Below are 10,283 nucleotides of genomic sequence, written 5' to 3'. Positions count from 1 at the left end.
GGATCAGCAGCTATGTCTGTTCAACCACTGCATTCCGAATGACATCAATAGGACTGCCTGCATGAGAATGCACAAAACACCTGTGGGTAAACATATCCTGTAATTTGCCCCATGCATATCCCTCCTCTTGTGTTAGGGTCAAAACTGACCCGTTTTCAGGTTTTGAATGTCTATAAGTATCACAAAAATTTGTTTAGTGCATAAGATTTTTTTACTTTGTCAGGAACCTCTATTTAAACAATGTAATAGAAAAAGAATCCTTTTCACTAAATTATAAAATACTGTGGTGAAAATTAAGACGTTTATGGTGTTTATTCTGACCCAGTTATAATATAGGATTATAGGACACTAATAAGTGCCAAAACTGAAATCATAAACACTCTCTCTGCTTAGTAACACTGACAGCCAATCACCTCTCAACCCTGTGAGCTGTAGTTAGGGAGGGGCCTATCTCTTTGCCTGCTTGTCTGCTTCTCTAAATAAAGTAAAGAAACATAGGACCAATACATTTCAGAGTTGCTGACTTGCAGAGTAATCATCTCCAATATGCAGCATGCAAGAGTGAGAAGATTTACAGGAAGCCACATACTGGATTATATCTTGGATGAAAATGAGGCAGAGGACACAGAGCAGCATAGCGATATGGATGAGCAGATTTCTGAGGCAGAAGATGAAGCAGAGTATCAACCAGAATACACAGACACATCTGATGAGTCTGATGAGGAGGCCACCAGTGCTGAGCCTGCTGCTGTTCCTGCTGAAACATTCAAATCCAAAAGGGGTAATATCTGTTGGAGTTCAGAACCTCCTGACTTACATGACAGGGCAGCTGCTGCAGATGTAATCAAAATGACCACTGGGATCACAAGGTTTGCTGTGACGAGAGTAAGTGACATCAAAACATGTTTTGAACTGTTCATGCCATTGTCACTAAAAAAAGTGATCATTGCAATGACAAACCTTCAAGGAAAAAAATTCCATGGCAACATTTGGAATGACATAAATGAGGAATGCCTAGATGCTTATATTGGTGTTCTTTTTCTTTCTGGAGTGTACAGATCCTATAATGAAGCCACTGATAGTCTTTGGGACAAGTCAAGAGGCAGATATGCTTCCCAGCAACAATGTCACTTCACACCTTTCGAATGATAACAAGAGTTTTCAGATTTGACAACAGAGATTCTAGAGCAAAATCTGACAAGCTTGCTCCCATAAGGGATGTCTGGGAGAAATGGGTTCAGCTCCTTCCACTAATGTATAACCCTGGGCCTCAGGTAACAGTAGATGAACGTTTGATCCCTTTCGGTGGAAATTGCCCCTTCCGGCAGTATATGCCCAGTATGCCATGCAAATACGGCATAAAAATCTGGGCAGCCTGTGATGCAAAAACAAGCTATGCATGGAACCTACAGATTTACACCGGCAAACCCCAAAGTGGCATCCCTGAGAAAAAACAAGGACAACGTGTAGTCCTTGATTTGACTACTGGACTGCGGGGTCACAATATCACGTGTGACAATTTTTTTACCAGCTATGACCTTGGACAAGAACTCACCATGGTAGGCACAATAAAAAAAAAATAAACCTGAGCTGCACACTAAAATTTTGCAGGTGAAGGACAGAGCTCCACTTTCTTCAAAATTTGCTTTTACAGACACAACCACTGTTTCATATTGTCCAAAAAAAATAAAAATCTGATACTTATCTCCACTTTTACAAAGATGCAGCTGTGTCATCAAGAAGTGACAAAAAGCCCACCATTCTCCTGGATTACAATAAAAACAAAGGAGGAGTGGACAACCTGGACAAGCTGACTGCTACTTATACTTGTCAGCGAATGACCAGGAGATGGCCAATGGCTGTGTTTTCTAACATCCTAGATGTGTCTGCATACAATGCATTTGTGTTATGGACCCACATCCACCCAGGTTGGAACACAAAAAAAAATAACAAGCGGAGAATATTTCTCGAGGAGCTAGGAAGTTCCATTGTCAAGGCACACATTGAGCAAAGGAAACGGGTGTCTCGAGATCCAATCGCTGCAGTCGTGATCAGACAGATGCAGAGTTCATCAAGCACTCCATCCACACCATCAACAACACAAAGAGAATCAGTGCCAGCATCCTCATCATCTAGCCTTGCCTCAACATCAACCAGCACAGCAACATTCACAACTCCAGTGATGCCATCTAATTCTAAAAGAAAGTGGTGTCAGGTCTGCCCCAGCAATAAGGACAGAAAGACACATACATTGTGCTTCCACTGTAAAAAATATATCTGCAAAGAACATGCTAAAAGTGTCAGCTTTTGCCACGCATGCATCTAAAAACACCCACACAAACACATGCAAGTTCTTGCACAAAGATGCTTTGAAACTAGTACTTGATTTCTATTGGTTTGCCTTGCTTGATTGTGTGTTGTTTGTTTGACCTTGGAAGTCTACATTTTGTATTATTACTTGCTTTTCATTGTTAATGAATGTTTTATGTTAAAAAAAAAAAGACCTTTGGCTATTTTCTTGAAGTAAATATATATGGGTCAAAATTTACCCTAACACCATCAATGTTATTATAGTTGATGTTATTAAAATAAAAATATAAAAAAAAAAAAATTAAGAGATGTGTTCAAATACTCATCAGCAACATTCTGGTGACATAACAACCTTTTATTTACTTATAATATTCTATTGAGGTTTATTTTACCATTTTTTAAATTTGAACATGAGAGGTGTGCTATCAAAAGAAAGGTCTAAGGGGTCACACCAAAAATATTAAAACCAATCTTTTCAAGGATAAAGAAGCCTAACAAGGTAACCAAGAGGTAAGAAACAAATTGGATGATAAATAATTGTTCAGAGGGTATTTCATGGCTGATTTAAGACACGGGTCAAAACCGACCCGTTAAGATCATGGATGGTAACAGAAAGCTAACATAAGAGGAGGGATATGAGGCCTTACTATTATTATTTTTATTGTTTAACAATTTTATTTTTCATACTTATTTTTCATACTTTGTATGCTTTTTTGGGGGTCGGAGCTTTGATGAACTATCAGGGGTCTAAAAAGATCCCTGCTGTCTCTTTTTTGAGACAGAGTAAAAGACTAAGGACATAGAGTCCTCATCCCCTTTTTCTGTAGTCTAAGCTGTGCTGTAGATTGAAAAAAATAGGAAGCATCTGTACAGAGGTTCCTATTCATTCACAAACTGAAGCACAGTAAACACAGTTTACTATGCTTCAGTGATGAATGAACACGGGTACTGAAGTGGCCATTATCTTATAGCAGAAGAGGGAATGCCAGCAATGTGAAACTTATTGAGCTTCCCAGCTGGAACTAGGACTGTGCCAGGTTAGTTTTACATCATTGGCAGTAAAATGGTTCAACATCTAAGAAACTGTCAACTCTATACTGCTGTTATATGCTACAGAGAGTTGCAGACGTGCCAAACGTAAAATAATCATATTATAACATTCATTTGCAGCAGCAAGTACTGTATCAAAAAATTCCTAAAAACCAATAAATGTTTTCTAAGCATATAAACAACTCAAGCTTAGTGTACACTTTGCCAAAACCACAGGCCAAATACCTAAGACAGATAAGATTTTTTTGTGGACAGGAATTAATTGTTAGCTGTTATAATATATTATTGAAGTAATACTCCATAAAAATGACTTGTGTAATAATGTTACATTTGTTTTTCTGGGGGTTTTTTTTTGGTTTGTTTTGTTTTTGTTTTGCAAAATATGAATTCTTCTTTATTGTCTATGTAAAGGGATGTGCAATTGAAGAGCAGAGGAGTAAGAAAAAAAAAAATAGTAAAGCTTTGCCATTGTCAGTAACAGATGGCTGATCTGCATGCAATTGATTACTTGTTTTAACCTTAGCAGCAATGCTTTCAGTACCTGATTCAAATTTAGCAAACTGCTTGCTGAGAAATCCCAGCAGATACTGCTGTCCTGAAATGATCTTGAAGCAGATATAAAGTAATATCTGAATTCCAAATGTGAATGAATAGCTTTCTGCATTCATTCAAAAGACACAAATGTATTTTTTTTAAACTGGCATTTTTTTAATTTAACTTCTTGCAAATTGAAAGTGTTTCTAATGCACCCCCAACAGGTGTGTTACATAAGATCAAAAATCATAGAAATAGTCCTTCAATTTTTTTTTTTTTACTTTTGTTGTTTAATTTATATTTATATAACCTATTTCTAATGCCTGATATTTGTATATATACATACAGTATATCTGCTCAGTTTTATGTCACCTTCTTAATAGTCAGCTTACAGTTGTAAGTAGTAAACCCGCCTTGTCTATTTTTTTGCCATCTTAAGCCTTACCAAGCATTGAACTGATTGCTCTATTTAGAATCTTTCCTACCTGCATAGTTTGCATCCAATGACGTATTTGGCGCATGCACATTTAATCTCGGCAACCTCTCCATGCCGTAAGTCCTGTATTTACATGTCAGGGCTTTGTAATTTTCCCTTGTCAGGTGGCTGCTATGCGATTCCACAAGACTCATCGCAGGCTAGCTCTGATTCGCAGGACATGATTGTCACAGTGATCCTGCAGTGAAAACTAGGCTTGGCTGGATAATTACTGCGCAGGTAGAAGAAAAAAGGGTGGAAGGTAGACATTATTCAAATGCAGAAGACAACAGTTATGGGCAATACACACTATCATTGTAATAATAATAATAAGTCTTTAGATTTTTTCCTTTAAATGTGACCTCATATTATATGGTTTTGGTAAATCTAAACACTTTAAATTTGTATGCAATCAGTCAGGCCCTTGTACTACATAGTTGAAGGTAAATATAAAGGAAATCTAACAACAAAAGTTGTATAGTGTGTATCCAGCTTTAGGACAAACAAAGAAAATAATAGTAAGAAACATGCAGCGGGGCTTCAAATTACAGTGCAATCGTTTAAAATTATTTCATGCTATTCCTTATTTGTTATGTTATAAACTGTTAAAGTGGTAGTAAACACGGAATCTCCCCACCAATATTTCAAACAACAACTTTTTATGTTGCTTTTTCCATCCTTGAAATATAATTAAGGTTCTTAATCCACTCTTTAACTTTTTTATTTTCTGAGGATATCTATTTTTGGTCTAATAATTTCGTAGCAGTTCTTGATGCTAAGTGTTTAGACCTATCTTCAAATATCTCAAAACACATTTTAAAATCATGTCAAACATTAGTATTAAAAAATGATATTGGATTACCCACTTTCCCTCTCTAATGCCAAAACAATCTTGGAGGCATCCTCATAACAAATTTATCAAATAATTTGATTTTTAGACATGTGCAGTTCATTTCATTCCGAATTGAAATTTGGACAAATTTTCCTGTTTTCAGAAATTTGGATGTATCAGAATTTTTGAATTACAATAGTACCAATTTTAAAGGAATCCGAAAAATAATGAAAAAAAAATCCAGACGAAATTTGATTTCAATTGATTTGAATAGTTTTGAAATAATTTTTGAATAGTATTCGAATAGTTTCCAAATTCTAATTATAAAAGTTTTCAAATTTGAAAAGTTTTCGAGTTTGAATAGGTTTCGATTTGTTTTCCAATTTCCAAAGAGAATAAAATAGAACAGAAATTAAAGGAATGGAAAAGAATATAATAGGATATAATAGATTAAAAAAGAATATAATAAAATAGAAAGAATATAACCATTTTCTAAAATTCAAATAGAATCAATTCAAAGTTGAATACAATAGAAATGAAAAGAGATATGTTTATATTATTTCTATTCTATTCTATTATATTCTGTTGTTTTTTTCTATATTATTCTGTTATTTTCTATTCTATTTTAATCTACTCTTTTCCATTCTATTAAAATTCAAATTGATTCTATTTAATTTTTGGGAAAAGGTTATTTTTTTTCTATTCTATCCATTTTTTAATTCTATTCATTTGTATTATATTCTTTTCTATTAAAATTTCAGAAGATGGTTATTTTTCTTTCTATTTATGCTAACCTTTTGGTATTCTATTCTAATCTTTTCTATTCCATTCTATTATTTTATTTTCTATTCTGTTTTATTTTACTCTATTATAATCTACTCTTTTATTTTCTGTTTTATTCTTTTCTATTCTATTATATTTTTTACTCCTTTATCTTCTTTTCTATTTTATTGTCTTTGGAAATTGGAAAACAAATCGAAAACTTTTCAAACTTGAAAACTTTTCTAAAACAAAATTTCTTCTAATTCAAATTTGAAAACTTTTTTAAAATTCATTCTAAAACTATTTTAATCTAATTTGAATACGAATAAACAAAATTAATTCCGAAAATAAATTAAACAGGTTAAACAAATTGAAATAAACAAATTTATGCAAATAATGAATCGAAACTAAACTAAATATTTATTTTTCATTCTGCACATGTCTACTGATTTTTCACTGTACTCACTGTACTCAATACAAGTTCTATTTCTTCTCACACCTACTTCATATAGCAGTTTAGGTGGCCTATAGACCCTGTATTGTAAAAACAGCGTTCAGAGTTGCGAAAAACACAGAGAAATCTAGGGGTGAGAAATCTGGATATGAGGATATTTTGTTCTATGTCATTTTGTTTATGAAATAAAAGGTGTTTACTTTGGACTCTAGGGACTAGTGGTGGGGTAAAATCATTATCTTCTTCACCAAATAAAACTGGGGAATTGCCTTTAATACACCTCTACTTTGTGTCTGGTACACTCCCGAAATCAGATTCCCTTCTCCCTAAAATCATATCTGAAATATACAGTACATAGTTTATTTAATTCAGTTGGAAATAAATATTAAAAGTTTTGAAAAGATGGGGGCACCACACCAACTTGTATAATCCTTAAAACAAAAATATTTTGCAATAACCAATGTGTTTCAGGTGCTCAGCACTCCCTCTTCATCAGGGCTCACAAAACAGATCATGTAGGTGCCTGGAATTGGAAATCCTTTTTCCAATTCAGGTGCCTACATTATATGTTTTTAGCCCTGATGAAGGGGGAATCCTGGCCCTCTGAAATGCATTAGCTGTTACAAAATAAAATATGTCAAAGAACTATATAAGTTGTTATGGCACTCCCACCCTTTAAAACTTTAGTAAACTTCTCTGGGGGTCTAGTAGGACCCCACAGTTGCTGGTGTGCAGGCTCTAGGACCACAAACCACCAATCAATAACAAAGCTCCATACGTTTTGGCACTCTACATCACTAAGATCAAACAAATAGCAGAGATGAACCTCTTCTCAGATATTTCAGTAACTCATTCATTAGGGGAGGAATTTGTAGCATCATACAGGTAATCTGTTCTGTGCTATATTTGAATAGTGTATCTGAAGATTTTGATTACACATTGGCATAAAAGTAATAATAGGGTATGTGCCCTTTAACATGGCCTGCGTCTAATTCATTAAAGCCATGCGCCAGTTTTGGTACAAGTACTGACATATGCCAGATTCACGTAGTTCTTACTACCACCGCTTTTAAAATCTGTCACTATGGCAGCAACACATTTTAAAAGAATTACTGCTAGTTTGACTAACTGGCAGTAATTAGGACAAACTCAAAGTTGGGGTACAAGAGGAGGGTGTGTGTCCATTACTTTAATAATATATTTGATCATTTTTTACATTTTCTTCATTGATCACTAGGGTGAAGGTTGTCCCCATCCTAGCAACGAAGGAAGCAGGTCATACTTAACTAAAAGTGGGCAGAACCTTAAGGGGAACTCTAAAAGGTGCCTTGCCTGTGATTTCCAGTGTCAATCACAGGCAAGGTGGACCTAATGGGAAACTAGTCTCACAGTTCAGAGTTCCCCATCAGCCTACAAATTCCTGACAAATTTGCGCCTGTTGAGCAGGCAAGAGACTACTGAAACTAGTTCCCCATCAGGTCCACCCTTCCTTTGATTGACAGCGCATGGCAGTGGGCAGATTTAAAATCTGATAAACATAATGGTGGCTATAGATACACCACTGCCAATCTAAAGAATAGCAAACCTGATGGGGAACTAGTCTCTCAGTCCCCCATTAAGCTTCAGTCACCCTAATACAAAACTTGTTTGGGTAATATGTCTGCCAATGTGATGGGTGCAGTGGCCGGGGATGAAGTGCAGTATGAACACTCCAACATTAGTGCCAGCATCGACAGATTTACATACCTGTCCCTTACAGATACATGAATCTTGTATAGGCACAGTCATTTTTGGTGCTGCCCCCCTACGGAATTCAAAATGGTGCATACAACACCCTTCATTAATTCATTAGTGTATGTTGGATTCAAAACATATTCTGCAACTTTTAAAAATAGTTGTTTCAATAATTATTAATCAATAAATAGTGTTACATTTCCCTGCTTTCAGGGGTACTGTAGGAATATCCTACCCACAACCCCACCATCCTTAAATATGTAGAACTGTTTTTGCTTTTTTGTTCTACAGCACACTCCTCAATCTAAATTTGTGACATCGGTGTCCTGAATTGTTTATAATTGAACCCTTGTCTGACTTTTTTTTTCCCAACTCAGTTCTGAAAATATTTAGTGGATGTCACAAATTTAAATGGAATCCATAATGGTGTATTAAAGGATATAAAACAGTTGAGATAACTAATTATTTTTAACCACTTCAATACAGGGCACTTGTATCCCCTTCCTGCCCAGGCCATATTTCAGTTTTCAGTGCTGTTGCATTTTGAATGACAATTGTGTGGTCATGCAACACTGTACCCAAACTAAATTTGTATTATTTTGTTTACACAAATAGAGCTTTCTTTTGCTGATATTTTATCACCACTCGTTTTTTTATCCTTTGCTAAATAAACAAAAAAGATTGAACATTTTGAAAAATAAAAAGCATTTTTCTTCCTTTCTATTATAAAATTGTGCAAATAAATAATTGTTCTTTAAAAATTTAGCCCAAAATACAAAATAACCCACATTAGTGTATAATATTTAGTCTGTAGAAAAGTTATATTCCACAAACTATGGTATAAACAGTGAGGGAAAAAATTATTTGATTCCCTGCTGATTTTGTATGTTTGTCCACTGACAAAGAAATGATCAGTCTACAATTTTAATGGTAGGTTAATTTCTTACAGTGAGAGACAGTATAACAACAAAATTATCCAATAAAACACATTTAAAAAAGTTTTTAATTAATTTTCATTTGAATGAGTGAAAAAAATATTTAATCCCCTATCAATCAGCAAGATTTCTGGCCCCCAGGTGTCTTCTATACAGGTAATGAGCTGAGATTAGGAGCAATCTCTTAGGCCCCTTTCACACATATGGTCTGTTCAGTCACGTCAAAATGTATCAGTTTTTCATCCGTTTTTTCATCCGTTTTTTCATCTGTTTTTCATCCGTTTGTCCATTTACATCCGTTTTTCATCCGATCCGTTTTTTTGATGGATGAAAAATAGGGCTTTCATCCATTCCAAAAAACAGACATTGACGGAAGCGAACAAAAACGGATGTTAACGGATGATCATCCGTTGTCATCTGTTTTTACATAGAGATGCATTGATGTCCGTTTTTCATCCGTCAATGGATGGATGAAAAACTGACAAATGGACCGTTTATGTGAAAGGGGCCTTAAAGGGAGTGCTCCTAATCTCAGCTTGTTACCTGTAGAAAAGGTACCTTTCCACAGAAGCAATCAATCAGATTCCAATCTTTCCACCATGGCGAAGACAAAAGAGCTGTCCAAGGATGTCAAGGACAAAGTTGTAGACCTACACAAGGCTGGGATGGGCTACAAGACCACCGCCAAGCAGCTTGGTGAGAGGGTGACCCCAGTTGGTGCAATTATTCGCAAATAGAAGAAACACAAAATAACTGTCAATCTCCCTTGGTCTGGGGCTCCTTGCAGGATCTCACCTTGTGGAGTTTCAATGATCATGAGAACATGAGGAATCAGCCCAGAACTAAATGGGGGAATCTTGTCAATGATCTCAAGGCAGCTGGGACCATAGTCACCAAGAAAAAAATTGGTAACACACTACGCCGTGAAGGACTGAAATCCTGTAACACCCACAAGGTCCCCCTGCTCAAGAAAGCACATGTACAGGCCCCTCTAAAGTTTGCTAATGAACATCTGCATGATTCAGAGAAGGATTGGGAGAAAGTTTTGTGGTCAAATGAAACCAAAATCAAGCTCTTTGGCATGAACTCAACTCGCCGCGTTTGGAGGAGGGGGAATGCTGCCTATGATCCCAAGAACACCATCCCCACCATCAAACATGAAGGTGGAAACATTATGCTTTGGGGGTGTTTTTCTGC

The 10,283-nt window shown here is 35.7% G+C and overlaps 1 pseudogene across 1 annotated transcript; it reads left to right on the top strand.

Moving 5' to 3' along the window:
- The first annotated feature begins 546 nt into the window (after positions 1 to 546).
- Positions 547 to 2,326, top strand: LOC309555420 (piggyBac transposable element-derived protein 4-like; annotated as a pseudogene). The gene has a single exon. The product of its transcript is annotated as a piggyBac transposable element-derived protein 4-like (transcript).
- Positions 2,327 to 10,283: the final 7,957 nt, after the last annotated feature.

Source organism: Pelophylax lessonae, assembly GCF_965119305.1.
Source record: "Pelophylax lessonae genome assembly, chromosome: 5".
NCBI classification, from domain to species: Eukaryota; Metazoa; Chordata; class Amphibia; order Anura; family Ranidae; genus Pelophylax; species Pelophylax lessonae.
The sequence above is the reverse complement of the archived record's forward strand: the minus strand, read 5'-3'. Positions and strand labels throughout refer to the sequence as shown.